The 14,476-nt window shown below is 49.4% G+C and overlaps 2 non-coding genes and 3 pseudogenes across 2 annotated transcripts; all 5 read right to left on the reverse strand.

The window, feature by feature from the left end:
• Nucleotides 1-10,027: 10,027 nt before the first annotated feature.
• On the reverse strand, nt 10,028-10,146 carry LOC138218753 (5S ribosomal RNA; annotated as a pseudogene).
• A 536-nt stretch (nt 10,147-10,682) lies between these two features.
• Nucleotides 10,683-10,801, reverse strand: LOC138217825 (5S ribosomal RNA; annotated as a pseudogene).
• Nucleotides 10,802-11,338: 537 nt separating this feature from the next.
• On the reverse strand, nt 11,339-11,457 carry LOC138219001 (5S ribosomal RNA). Its single transcript, XR_011181561.1, has one exon. It is a non-coding gene; the product is annotated as a 5S ribosomal RNA (ribosomal RNA).
• Nucleotides 11,458-11,995: 538 nt separating this feature from the next.
• On the reverse strand, nt 11,996-12,114 carry LOC138218084 (5S ribosomal RNA; annotated as a pseudogene).
• A 537-nt stretch (nt 12,115-12,651) lies between these two features.
• LOC138245464 (5S ribosomal RNA) lies at nt 12,652-12,770 on the reverse strand. The gene has a single exon (XR_011194074.1). It is a non-coding gene; the product is annotated as a 5S ribosomal RNA (ribosomal RNA).
• Between the last annotated feature and the right edge of the window lie 1,706 nt (nt 12,771-14,476).

Below are 14,476 nucleotides of genomic sequence, written 5' to 3' on the forward strand. Positions count from 1 at the left end.
AGTCTGAGGAACAAACAGTGAGCATGTCTCTCAATAATAATAATATAGTGTGGGATCTCCTGTCCCAGCCTGGGGAACAGTGAGCCAGACTCTCAATAATAATAATAATACAGTGTGATCTTCTCTCCCAGCCCGGGAAAAAAAACCGTGAGCCTGTTTCACAATAATAATAATACAGTGTGTGATCTCTTGTCCCAGCCTGAGGAACAGACAGAGAGCCTGTCTCTCAATACTAATAATACAGTGTGTGATCTCCTGTCCCAGCCTGAGGAACAGACAGTGAGCCTGTCTCTCAATAATAATAATACAGTGTGTGATCTCTTGTCCCAGCATGAGGAACAGACAGTGAGCCTCTCTCTCAGTAATAATAATACAGTGTGTGATCTCCTGTCCCAGCCCAAACGACGACACAGTGTGCCTATCTGTCAATAATAATAATACAGGGTGCAATCTCCTGTCCCAGCCTGAGGAACAGTGTGCCTGTCAATCAATAATAATATTACAGTATGTGATCTCCTGCTCCAGCCTGAGGAACAGACAGTGAGACTGTCTCTCAATAATAATAATACAGTGTATGTCCTCCTGTCCCAGCCTGAGGAAAAGACAGTGAGCCTGTCTCTCAATAATAATAATCCAGTGTGTGATCTCCTGTTCAAGCCCAAGCGAAGACACAGTGAGCCTATCTGTCAATAATAGTAATACAATGTGTGATCTCCTGTCCCATTCTGAGGAACAGACAGTCAGCCTATCTGTCAATAATAATAATACAGTGTGTGATCTCCTGTCCCAGCCTGAGGAACAGAGAGTGAGCCTGTCTCTCAATAAAAATAATACAGTGTGTGATCCTCTGTCCCAGCCAGAGGAACAGACAGTGAGCCCGTCTCTCAATAATAATAATACAGTGTGTTATCTCCTGTCCCAGCCTGAGGAACAGTGAGCCTGTCAATCAATAATAATAATACAATATGTGATGTCCTGTCTCAGCCTGTGGAACAGAGAGTAAGCCTGTCTCTCAATAATAATAATACAGTGTGTGATCTCCTGTCCCAGCCAGGGGAACAGTGAGCCAGACTCTCAGTAATAATAATACAGTGTGATCTACTGTCCCAGCATGAGGAACAGTGAGACTGTCTCTCAATAATAATAATACAGTATGTGACCAACTGTCCCAGACTGAGGAAAAGATAGCGAGTCTGTCTCTCAATAATAATAATACAGTGTGAATTCCTGTCTCAGCTTGTGGAACATACAGTGAGCCTGTCTCTCTATAATAATAATATAATATATGACCTCCTGTCCCAGCCTGGGGAATATACAGTGAGCCTGTCTCACTATAATAATAATAATACAGTGTCTGATCTCCTGTCCCAGCCTGAGGAACAATGAGCCTGTCAATCAATAATAATACAGTATGTGATGTCCTGTCTCCCCCTGAGGAACAGAGAGTAAGCCTCTCTCTCAATAATAATAATACAGTGTGTGATCTCCTGTCCCAGCCTGAGGAACAAACAGTGAGTCTGTCTCTAAATAATAATAATACAGTGTGGGATCTCCTGTCCCAGCCTGGGGAACAGTGAGCCAGACTCTCAATAATAATAATAATACAGTGTGACCTACTGTCCCAGCCTGAAGAACAGACAGTGAGTTTGTCTCTCAATAATAATACAGTGTTATCTCCTGTCCCAGCCTGGGGAACAGACAGTGAGCCTGTTTCTCAATAATAATAATACAGTGTGTAATCTCCTGACCCAGCCTGGGGAACATACAGTGAGCCTGTCTCTCTATAATAATAATACAGTGTGTGATCCTCTGTCCCAGCCTGAGGAACAGACAGTGAGCCTGTCTCTCAATAATAATAATTCAGTGTGGGATCTCCTGTCCAACTCTGAGGAACAGACAGTGAGCCTCTCTCTAAATAATAATAATACAGTGTGTGATCCTCTGTCCCAGCCTGAGGAACAGACAGTGAGCCTGTCTCTCAATAATAATAATACAGTGTGTGATCTCCTGTCCCAGCCTGAGGAACAGTGAGCCTGTCAATCAATAATAATATAGTATGTGATGTCCTGTCTCAGCTTGAGGAACAGAGAGTAAGCCTGTCTCTCAATAATAATAATACAGTGTGGGATCCTCTGTCCCAGCCTGAGGAACAGACAGTGAGCCTGTCTCTCAATAATAATACAGTGTGTGATCTCCTGTCCCAGCCTGAGGAACAGTGAGCCTGTCAATCAATAATAATACAGTATGTGATCTCCTGTCCCAGCCTGGGGAACAGTGAGCCAGACTCTCAATAATATTAATAATAATAATACAGTGTGATTTACTGTCCCAGCCTGAGATACAGACAGTGAGCCTGTCTCTAAATAATAATATAGTGTGTGACCACCTTCTGTGGTCTGTTTCAAATCCGCCCGCGATGAGACACCGAGGAGAAATGAAGAGCCCCAGTCATGCTAGAAAATCACCCGGGAAAGTGACTTTCAATGTAGGAAAAAAAAGTCGTTAGTAACAGACATAATATGTTTGTTTTGTTTTTTTAATCGCTGCAATGTGTGACTAAGCTCATACGACTAAGAGTTGCTCCCTTTGTCTAGATCTGGTAACCTGCTCGTTGCTGGTGGGCCAGATCGTGTCCCCCGTCTCTACACTGGGGCATTAAGACCCACACAGACCGCAGGGTGAGTGCCCCCTGCTGGCCCCACTGAGAGGTCGTATCCCACCTCCTCCGCTCTCTGAGAAAAGCAGTATCTTCAGGCCCTGACATCCCACCCCTGCCACTCTCTGCGTAAATAAGTATCGTCAGGCCCTGACATCCCACCCCTGCCACTCCCTGCGTAAAGAAGTGTCGTATGGCTCTGACATCACACCCCCACCACTCTCTGCGGAAAGCACTGTCGTATAGCCCTGACACCCAACCCTCCACTCTCTGCATTAAGCACTGTCGTATAGCCCTGACACCCACCCCTCCACTCTTTGAATAAAGCAGTGTCGTCAGGCCCTGACATCCCACCCCTGCCACTGTCTACGTAAAGTAGTATCGTCAGGGCCTGACATCCCACTCCCACCACTCTCTGTGTAAAGTAGTGTCATATGGCCCTGACACCAATCCCTCCACTCTCTGCATAAAGCAGTGTTTTATGGCCCTGAAACCCTCCCCTCCACTCTCTACATAAAGCAGTGTTGTCAAGCCCTGACATCCCTCCCCCGCCACTCTCTGTGTAAAGCACTGTCGTATGGCCCTGACATCACTCCCCCACCACTCTCTGTGTAAAGCACTGCTGTATGGCCCTGACATCACACCCCCACCACTCTCTGCGGAAAGCACTGTCATTTAGCCCTGACACCCACCCCTCCATTTTTTGCATAAAGAAGTGTCGTATGGCCCTGACATCCCATCCCCACCACTAACTGTGTAAAGTAGTATCGTCAGGCCCTGACATCCCACCCCTGCCACTCCCTGCGTAAAGAAGTGTCGTATGGCCCTGACATCACACCCCCACCACTCTCTGCCGAAAGCACTGTCGTATAGCCCTAACATCCCACCCCTCCACTCTCTGCATAAAGCAGTGTCGTCAAGCCCTGACATCCCACCCCCACCACTCTCTGTGTAAAGCAGTGTCATATGGCCCTGACATCCTAGCCCCGCCACTCTCTGTGTAAAGCACTGTCCTATGGCCCTGACATCACACCCCCACCACTCTCTGCGGAAAGCACTGTCGTATAGCCTTGACACCCACCTCTCCACTCTCTGTGTAAAGCAGTGTCATCTAGCCCTGACATCCCACCCCCTCCACTCTCTGAATAAAGAAGTGTCGTATGGCCCTGATACCCACCCCTCCATTCTCTGCATAAAGCAGTGTCGTCAGGCCCTGACATCCCACCCCTCCACTCTCTGCGTAATGCGGTATCGTCAGGCCTTTACATCCAACCCCCGCCACTCTCTGCGTAAAGCAGACATGTTACAGACATTTACAACAAAGACATATTATAAAATATTGACATATACTGTAGGCGGCTGGAGCATTATTGGGAGACAGACTCACTGTTCCTCAGGCTGTGACAGGAGATCACATACTGGGCTGCCAGATCAACTGAGTTCCCTCCTCCCTCTCCCAGTAGGATTGGGACCCGTTGTGATTCTGGCAGGTGTGGGAACTCTGGGATTAGATTTCTGAATTTCGGGAAGAATGTTTCTCTAATCCCAGAGTATCTGTCACAGTGCAGTAGGAAGTGCACCTCTGTCTCTATTTCTCCCCGCTGGCAGTGGGAGCACAGCCTGTCCTCTCTGGGCAGCCAGGTCTGCCTGTGTCGCCCAGTTTCTATGGCCAAGTTGTGGTCACTGAGCCTGTACTTCGTCAGGGTCTGTTTCTGTTTGTTATTTTTTATTTTGGTCAAATATTCAGCTAGTGTGTATTGTCTGTTTAAGGTTCTGTAGCATTCCAGTTTATGTTGTGTTTGTGTGTGTGTGTCCCAATGTGTGAGATATTGCTGTTTGATCTGTGCTGTGATGTGGTTGAGTCTGGGTTGTGGTGCTCTAGCAGTGCTGTCCTGAGGCTGGTTAGTGTCGGTGTCACTCACTGCGAGTGTGATCTCAGCAGAGTCTCTGTACTCTTGGGACACTTGACTCACCTGTCTCTCTCTTTCTCTCCCTGTGCTGTCCCTCTCCTGCCCCCTCTCTCCCTCCTCGGACTCCAGCTGGAGGAGGTCCAATCACCACCTCCTGTGAGACAGAAGAAAAAGAAGGTGGGTAATGCTCTGATCCTCTCTTTACTCCTGTCCAGTGTCCAGTCAGTGTGTCTGTATGAACCCCTCTCTCTCTCAGTGCAGTGTTCATGTCCTGGAGTGTCCAGTCCGACTCTTAACATGACTCTCCTGTCTCTGCTTCAGAAGCGCTGGTGCGTCTTTTTAAACTCCCTGAGCTGCGTGTCGGTGGAGACAGATGATCAGGACGAGCCGATGGAGGCGGCGGAGACCGTGGGTCAGGAGAGGAAGAGCGAGGGAGAGGAGGAGCAGGCTGCCGGGAAGGACAAGAAGAGGAAGAGGAGGTGCAGGTGAGCAGACAGGGGGGCGCCGCCCGGTCTTGTCTGTGATTCAAGGAGGAGTCTCCTCTTGCTGTTTGATGTCATGGTGACGTCTGTGTCTGTGTCCCTCACACCTGCAATAACAATATTCTTTCCAGGTTCCTTTCCTGGTTCTGTGCCTGCTAAGATCTGGACTGGACTGGACTGGACTGAATTGGACTGGACCGGAGCTGAGGGACACCAGACGACTGGACTGCAGCCTAGGGACACCAGACTGGACTGGACCGGAGCTGAGAGACACCAGACTGGACCGAAGCTGAGGGACCCCAGTCTGTGCTGGACCGAAGCTGAGGGACCCCAGACTGGACCGAAGCTGAGGGACCCCAGTCTGTGCTGGACCGATGCTGAGGGGCCCCAGACTGGACTGAAGCTGAGGGGCCCCAGACTGGACTGATGACCTTTTGTTAAGCATCAATAAACATTTTTTAAAAAAAATCTGTTTAGCTTTTGTTTTTTTTCCTCCCCCCCCCCCCCCCCTAAGGTTGCTGCTGGGAGAGGTGTGAGTAGGGCCAGCAGGGGGCGCTCTCACCCTGCAGTCTGTGTGGGTCCTGATGCCCCAGTATAGTGACGGGGGACACTGGACTGTAAACAGGCGCCGTCCTTCGGATGAGACGTAAAACCGGGGTCCTGACTCTCTGTGCTCGTTAACAATCCCGGGGTGTTTCTGGAGAAGAGTAGGGGTGTTATCCCAGTGTCTTGGCCTGATTCCCCCCCTGGTCTTGACCCATCATGGCCTCCGTATCACCCCCCTCTCTGAACTGGCTCCATCCCTCTGCTCTCCTCCCCACTGAGAGCTGCTGTGTGCTGAGCGGACTGGAGCATCATCCAGGTAGGGGCTGCACACTGGGGGGGCTGGAGGGGATCCCCCTGACCTGGGAGGAGCTCTGAGTGGAGAGTCCAGACTTAATAATTATTATTATTATTCGTGCTGCACTGGGCTTCAGTCCTGGCAGTGAGAGGGGGACTCTGTGATCAGTACAGATACTTATGACTGTCTAATAATATACGATAGAAATGGAAAACAGGGTAGCGCTGTAGTCTCTTCGAAACGTTTTGAACTGCCAGAAGAAGTTTTCACAACCCGGACTCGTGAAGGTACAGGTCTTCTCCCTTCGTCCGGAGTAAGGTGAGAGGTCACCCCCTCGGGGCGCAGTATCCCCGATGCACCCCCCCACCACCACCCAAAACGACACACACTTCTGTGACGATTGGGAGACCCCGGTTCGACCAGCCCCTGCGGTGGAGGAAACGACCCGCTGGAGAGAACACGCAGACTCCACACAGAAGGGTCACCTCGGCATTTATTCCAACAGCAAAACAACACCAGAGAGAAACGGTCTCCGAAAGATAAGCGCACACCGGGAAAAACACGACGGGGTCATTACAAATGGGAATAGGAGTTCTTTTTTTCTTTTCCGGACGTCAGTTGTATCGTGTCCTGGTGATTTCTCCCGTTTCGAACGGAGTTTAATGTCGCGTTTCTACTTTATTAGAGAGAGGCACTGAACTTTGGGGAACGTGACATCCACCCAGTATTACTAGTAGGTTGGTAAATATAAATGTTCTTTTTCCCCCCGTATGATACCTCGCGAAATATAACGATGGCCAACTCCTTAAGTCGAAATTTAAACCCTTCTCACGCTACAAGACAGTCCGTCAACATCGCCGCGGCCCGAAGCACGACCTTCGGTATGACGTTGGCGGAAAAGGGGGTAGGGTAAGTACGTCACAGCCGGGGGAAGCCCCTATCACGTGAGAGGGGTGCGGCGGGCGACGAGCCCCCGGGGGCGAAGAGAAGTTGATTTGCGTGGGGTGTGGAAACACTACACGACCGGGCAAGCGAGCCGTTTTTTTTTTGTTTTGTTTTTTCCAGAACATCAGAACAACCGCAGAGATGACCATCGATCCACCTCCAGACGTTTCCTTTTTTGTCCTCTTTGGCCCCCAAAATAAAAAAAAAAACTGGGATCCATCGTGGCATTGCCAAATTAAAACGTCAACCACTTTTCGGGCTTTCGTGCTGTCCATGATGAAACCGTCATGGTTGTGTAAGCATACGTTACGTCACAGACCGGCGGCGCTTGGACGTGAGGAGTGTCGTTACGGTTTTGAAATGGCATGTCAGACAAGATCTCTGACAAGATCTCCGAAAAACCCAAACCTGTAAGATTCAATTTCAATTCAGTTTTTTTATATAGCACCTTTCACAACAAGAATGCCCCAAGGCCCCGAACAAAGGAGTTGTTCCACACCCCCGCCACCCTCTGTGTACAGTAGAGCCCCCTGTACTGACTGGAGGAGCTCACCCAGCTGTGTCTGGAGAGAAGCCGGGGTATCGGCTTCAACCACAGGGCTGGGCGGCTTGTTCCCCACCCCCTTCTGTGTACAGAAGAGCCTCCTGTCCTGACTCCAGTAGGAAATGTCACCTGGAGGCAACACACCGGCTTCTTTCAACAGATCACCTCGGGAATCGGGAACAACGGAGCTGTGTGCGGCCGTCTGTATGGAGGGGTTCAGCGCGGGGGGGCTCCGGGCTCGGGTCTGGACCCGGGGGGGGGACTGTCTGTGTGGAGTCTGCATGTTCTCCCTGTGTTCTCCGGGTCCAAAGACAGGCTTTTGGGCTAATTGGCTTCTGGGAAAACTGGCCCTGGTGTGTGTGTGTCCTGTGATGGAGTGCTGTCCTGTCCAGGGTGTGTGAGTGAGTGTGTGTTTGTCATGTGATGGACTGGTTCCTGTCCAGGGTGTGTGAGTGTGTGTGTCTGAGTGTCCTGTGAGGGACTAGTGTCCTATCCAGGTTGTGTGAGTGTGTCCTGTGAGGGACTGGTGTCCTGTTCAGGGTGTGTGAGTGTGTGTCCTGTGAGGGACTGGTGTCCTGTTCAGGGTGTGTGAGTGTGTGTGTGTGTCCTGTGAGTGACTGGTGTCCTGTCCAGGGTGTGTGAGTGTGTGTGTGTCCTGTGATGGACTGGTGTCCTCTCTAGGGTGTGTGTGTGTCCTGTGATGGACTGGTGTCCTGTCCAGGGTGTGTGAGTGTGTGTGTCTGTGTGTCCTGTGATGGACAGATGGTACGAAGCCTGGACACCCATGAGACACTGGCTTCCTCAGAAGACTCTCACGGAGGGCACACTGTCCCTAACCCGGGTCCAGAAGAAACTACAGTGATCTATAATTCCTGCGCCTCGGAAGGGTTTATGACGTCTATGTCCGGCGCCCGCGCCCGTGGACCGGCGGTTTGGCGTCGCGCTCCGCAGCTCGAGCTTCGGTGCGAGGCAGGGCGGGAGGGAGTCGATGTGGCCTCGGCGCCATCTTTGCTGGTGAGTCAATTGTGACCGTTGCGGTACAATAAACCATCAATAAACCTTTTCCCACCCCGTCCAGTATTTCTGTCGCGGCCCACGTCCCTTACAATCGACAAACTATAAAAAAAACAGTAGCCCTTCGCAACATTACACGCCATTTTTTTATTTTAAACGTCCGCTAGATACGCAGGTGGCTCGATACCTGTCTTATCCTCGCCGGCGTCTTTATACCGGCAAGTGAATTTTATTTGGGGTCCCTCAGAATTGTGACAGAAATGTCAGTGAACCACAGTAAAAAACGAAACTTTTTTTTTAAAAGCGGTGAATGGATTTTTTGAGTAACCGTGTAGCGACTAACATAAGGAAAAAAAAGTTGTCTTTCCCTACGAAGACGTTTTGGTACAGGACTTTCTTTAAATATCAGTTGTGCATAGCGTTTTACAAAAAGTTGATGATGATCTTGGAGATAATTGCAAAGGAAAATTGAGATAACTACCAAAACATTACGTGTGAAACGACAGGACAGAACTTTGAACCCACAAAGAAACAAAGGTATGAAATATTGCCTCGTCATGGGGGGTTGATAATTGTAGTAAGTGTTCCTAATTTTCGTAAAGAAATGTATATTATGGGAGTCACACGTGAGATTTAGTGTATATACGTTTCATATTGTGCATATATACGGGTTTAAAAAGTGGAATGAGTATGATTATAAACTCGTGTGTCCTATAATCAGATAATTTTTGAACAAGCTTTGATTAGACAGGTGAAAAACAACATCAGATCCTTTTTTTAAATATATTCTCACGTCTGAATATCAGCTTCTCCCCTCTGGCCAACATTTCAGGGCTCCCAGGTGTAGATCCCAAATTGAAACAAATATTAATTTGTTACCCAGTTAAATAGTTAATAGAAGTGAGTGACCAGGGTAAATAAAGGTGGGTCAGTGTAAACTGTTTATTCTGGACCAGACTTCGTCATGTGTGATATGTCATGACTTCTTATATTAAGTTTTATCTTTATATTTAGTTCTACATGTGTAATAGATGCGATGTGTGTCCATAAAAAGGTTTCTCCAGGGGAAAATCAAGTTGGTTTTAAAACCGTGTTTCCTTTTTAGGGTACGTTTGCATTCCAAGTGTGGGGTTTTTGCCTTTTTATCATATTTTGGATGTGAATCCGTGGTATTTTTGCTGAGACAAGTTGCCTTTCTTATACGCGGAGGGATCTGCTCGTGAGATGTCCGCTTGGTCCATTTCTGAGCTCAGTATAAGGTGTAGAAAGCATGACTGTCATCATAACCCGCCTCTCACCCAGGTGTGGAATAATGTTGTGACTATTGCTTCAGCAATAACATGCTGATTGCATGTTTCTAGATGGGTATAACAGAGATCTCAACTACTGAGGGGCCTTATTAATAAAGTCTCCACAGCCGAAGCGCTGTGTCTCTTTTCAGCTGGCGATAAACCTTTCCTCGATCCTTTGCGGACTTGTAAAACTGTTCATGATCAGAATAAAAAACGCTCACGCTAATACACAAGCACCCGTGTCTCGCCAAAGCTGACAAATAAACAGACGGACAAGCCACACTGCGCATGTGAACAGGGGAATGAGCGAGCGAGCGGGGATAGGGCACCTCCTGCGCTTAAAAGCTTGCAGCACCTGGTATTCCCAGGCGGTCTCCCATCCAAGTACTAACCAGGACCATCCCTGTTTAGCTTCCGAGATCAGACGAGATCAGGCGTGCTCAAGGGGGTGCAGCCATAAGCGAGAGCAAGGCTCGTTGGCACCCTTCTTATTGAGAGGACAGCTCCGTCACCTCTTTTACGACGCTGCTTTTTTTCCCTTGCGTTTTTCTCTTCTTCCCACGTTCTCTCTCTTCACTGCCTTCGTCCCCGCTCTATTTCACTTCAGCCTTTCACTCTTGCTTCCTTCCAATGAGGACGGAGCTGCGGGAGAAAGGGCGCTATAGAGGATCGCTGTGGAGAGCTGCTGCTGTGCTTTGACATCTGAGCTCTGTGGAAAACGATCTCAATACAATTCTGAAAAACGCGACTCTCCGAACGCCAGCCGAACAAGTCTCCACAGCCGAAGCGCTGTGTCTCTTTTCAGCTGGCGATAAACCTTTCCTCGATCCTTTGCGGACTTGTAAAACTGTTCATGATCAGAATAAAAAACGCTCATGCTAATACACAAGCACCCGTGTCTCGCCAAAGCTGAAAATAAACAGAAGGACAAGCCGCACTACACGTGTGAACAGGGGAATGAGCGAGCGAGCGGGGATAGGGCGCCTCCAGCGCTTAAAAGCTTACAGCACTTGGTATTCCCAGGCGGTCTCCCATCCAAGTACTAACCAGGCCCATCCCTGTTTAGCCTCCGAGATCAGATGAGATCAGGCGTGCTCAAGGGGGTGTGGCCGTAAGCGAGAGCAAGGCTCGCTGGCACCCTTCTTATTGAGAGGACAGCTCCGTCACCTCTTTTACGACGCTGCTTTTTTTCCCTTGCGTTTTTCTCTTCTTCCCACGTTCTCTCTCTTCACTGCCTTCGTCCCCGCTCTATTTCACTTCAGCCTTTCACTCTTGCTTCCTTCCAATGAGGACGGAGCTGCGGGAGAAAGGGCGCTATAGAGGATCGCTGTGGAGAGCTGCTGCTGTGCTTTGACATCTGAGCTCTGTGGAAAACGATCTCAATACAATTCTGAAAAACGCGACTCTCCGAACGCCAGCTGAACAAGTCTCCACAGCCGAAGCGCTGTGTCTCTTTTCAGCTGGCGATAAACCTTTCCTCGATCCTTTGCGGACTTGTAAAACTGTTCCTGATCAGAATATAAAACGCTCACACTAATACACAAGCACCCGTGTCTTGCCAAAGCTGACAAATAAACAGACGGACAAGCCGCACTGCACGTGTGAACAGGGGAATGAGCGAGCGAGCGGGGATAGGGCGCCTCCTGCGCTTAAAAGCTTACAGCACCTGGTATTCCCAGGCGGTCTCCCATCCAAGTACTAACCAGGCCCAACCCTGTTTAGCTTCCGAGATCAGACGAGATCAGGCGTGCTCAAGGGGGTGTGGCCATAAGCGAGAGCGAGGCTCGCTGGCACCCTTCTTATTGAGAGGACAGCTCCGTCACCTCTTTTTACGACGCTGCTTTTTTTCCCTTGCGTTTTTCTCTTCTTCCCACGTTCTCTCTCTTCACTGCCTTCGTCCCCGCTCTATTTCACTTCAGCCTTTCACTCTTGCTTCCTTCCAATGAGGACGGAGCTGCGGGAGAAAGGGCGCTATAGAGGATCGCTGTGGAGAGCTGCTGCTGTGCTTTGACATCTGAGCTCTGTGGAAAACGATCTCAATACAATTCTGAAAAACGCGACTCTCCGAACGCCAGCCGAACAAGTCTCCACAGCCGAAGCGCTGTGTCTCTTTTCAGCTGGCGATAAACCCTTCCTCGATCCTTTGCGGACTTGTAAAACTGTTCCTGATCAGAATATAAAACGCTCACGCTAATACACAAGCACCCGTGTCTTGCCAAAGCTGACAAATAAACAGACGGACAAGCCGCACTGCACGTGTGAACAGGGGAATGAGCGAGCGAGCGGGGATAGGGCGCCTCCTGCGCTTAAAAGCTTACAGCACCTGGTATTCCCAGGCGGTCTCCCATCCAAGTACTAACCAGGCCCATCCCTGTTTAGCTTCCGAGATGAGACGAGATCAGGCGTGCTCAAGGGGGTGTGGCCGTAAGCGAGAGCGACGCTCGCTGGCACCCTTCTTATTGAGAGGACAGCTCCGTCACCTCTTTTACGACGCTGCTTTTTTTCCCTTGCGTTTTTCTCTTCTTCCCACGTTCTCTCTCTTCACTGCCTTCGTCCCCGCTCTATTTCACTTCAGCCTTTCACTCTTGCTTCCTTCCAATGAGGACGGAGCTGCGGGAGAAAGGGCGCTATAGAGGATCGCTGTGGAGAGCTGCTGGTGTGCTTTGACATCTGAGCTCTGTGGAAAACGATCTCAATACAATTCTGAAAAACGCGACTCTCCGAACGCCAGCCGAACAAGTCTCCACAGCCGAAGCGCTGTGTCTCTTTTCAGCTGGCGATAAACCTTTCCTCGATCCTTTGCGGACTTGTAAAACTGTTCCTGATCAGAATAAAAAACGCTCACGCTAATACACAAGCACCCGTGTCTCGCCAAAGCTGACAAATAAACAGACGGACAAGCCGCACTGCACGTGTGAACAGGGGAATGAGCGAGCGAGCGGGGATAGGGCGCCTCCTGCGCTTAAAAGCTTACAGCACCTGGTATTCCCAGGCGGTCTCCCATCCAAGTACTAACCAGGCCCAACCCTGTTTAGCTTCCGAGATCAGACGAGATCAGGCATGCTCAAGGGGGTGTGGCCATAAGCGAGAGCGAGGCTCGCTGGCACCCTTCTTATTGAGAGGACAGCTCCGTCACCTCTTTTACGACGCTGCTTTTTTTCCCTTGCGTTTTTCTCTTCTTCCCACGTTCTCTCTCTTCACTGCCTTCGTCCCCGCTCTATTTCACTTCAGCCTTTCACTCTTGCTTCCTTCCAATGAGGACGGAGCTGCGGGAGAAAGGGCGCTATAGAGGATCGCTGTGGAGAGCTGCTGGTGTGCTTTGACATCTGAGCTCTGTGGAAAACGATCTCAATACAATTCTGAAAAACGCGACTCTCCGAACGCCAGCCGATCAAGTCTCCACAGCCGAAGCGCTGTGTCTCTTTTCAGCTGGCGATAAACCTTTCCTCGATCCTTTGCGGACTTGTAAAACTGTTCATGAACTTGAACTTGAACTTGAACTTTATTGCCATATGTAACCGGTACTGGTACAATGGAATTCTTACTTACAGAAAGTCTCTCGATTATAAAACAAGTGTAAAAAACAAAACAAAGTGCAAACAGTGCATCAAGACAATGTACAAACAAACAATAGACAATGTGCAAGTAAACATGCAGACAGTTTGAATGTAAACAATACAGACGTGTAAACAATGACTGGAGACGTACAATTAATAAATTACAATGAGGTAGATGGTGATGGTGTAGGTGTGGTCCGAGGGGGATGGCTAAATGTGTTCGCCAGTCTCACTGCTTGTGGATAGAAGCTATTGAAGAATCTAGTGGTAAGTGTCCGTATGCTCTTATATCTCTTGCCTGAGGGCAGTGGGGTGAAGAGCTCATGCCCTGGGTGGTGACTGTCCTCTGTGATGGCCAGAATTCTACCACGGCAGCGGTCCTCATAGAGCTGTTTAATCTCGGTGAGACCGCAGCCGATGATCTTCTGGGCCATATTGACCATTCTCTGCAGTGCCTTTCTTTCTCGCGAAGAGATGTTGCCATACCACACGGTGATCCCGTTGGTGAGGACGCTCTCGATAGTGCAGCGGTAGAAGTTCACCAACACATGTGTTGGCATCCCCCATCGCTTGAGGCACCTCAAGAAATACAGGCGCTGCTGAGCCTTCTTCATGATAGAGTCAGTGTTCACAGTCCAGGTTAGATCTTTAGAGATGTGAATTCCCAAAAACCTAAAGCTGGTGACTGTTTCCACTTCCGTTCCATCAATACTGAGTGGGCTGTGAGTGTGTGGCCTGTGTCTCCGAAAGTCCACTATTAGCTCTTTCGTTTTCTTTATGTTCAAGTCCAGGTTATTGCTATGACACCACCTAAGCAGCTGTACAACTTCATCCCTGTAAGTGGACTCGTCATCATCACTGATCAGTCCTATTATAGTGGTGTCATCGGCAAACTTGATGATGTGGTTATTGCTGTGTCTTGCTGTGCAGTCGTGAGTAAATAGGGAGTACAACCTTGGACTCAGACAGCAGCCTTGTGGGGTTCCAGTGCTCAGGGTGAGTGGTGTTGATGTTTTATTGCCTATCCGCACCACCTGTGGTCTCTCGATAAGAAAGTCCAGCAGCCAGTTGCAGACAGAGTTGCACAGACCTAATCCCCTGAGCTTTGTCACCAGTTGACAGGGTATGATGGAATTAAATGCTGAACTGTAGTCCACAAACAGCACTCTCACATACGAGTTCTTAGTGTCCAGGTGTTCCAAGGCTGTATGCAGAGCCAGGGAGACAGCATCATC

Source organism: Lepisosteus oculatus, chromosome 14 (assembly GCF_040954835.1).
Source record: "Lepisosteus oculatus isolate fLepOcu1 chromosome 14, fLepOcu1.hap2, whole genome shotgun sequence".
NCBI lineage: Eukaryota > Metazoa > Chordata > Actinopteri > Semionotiformes > Lepisosteidae > Lepisosteus > Lepisosteus oculatus.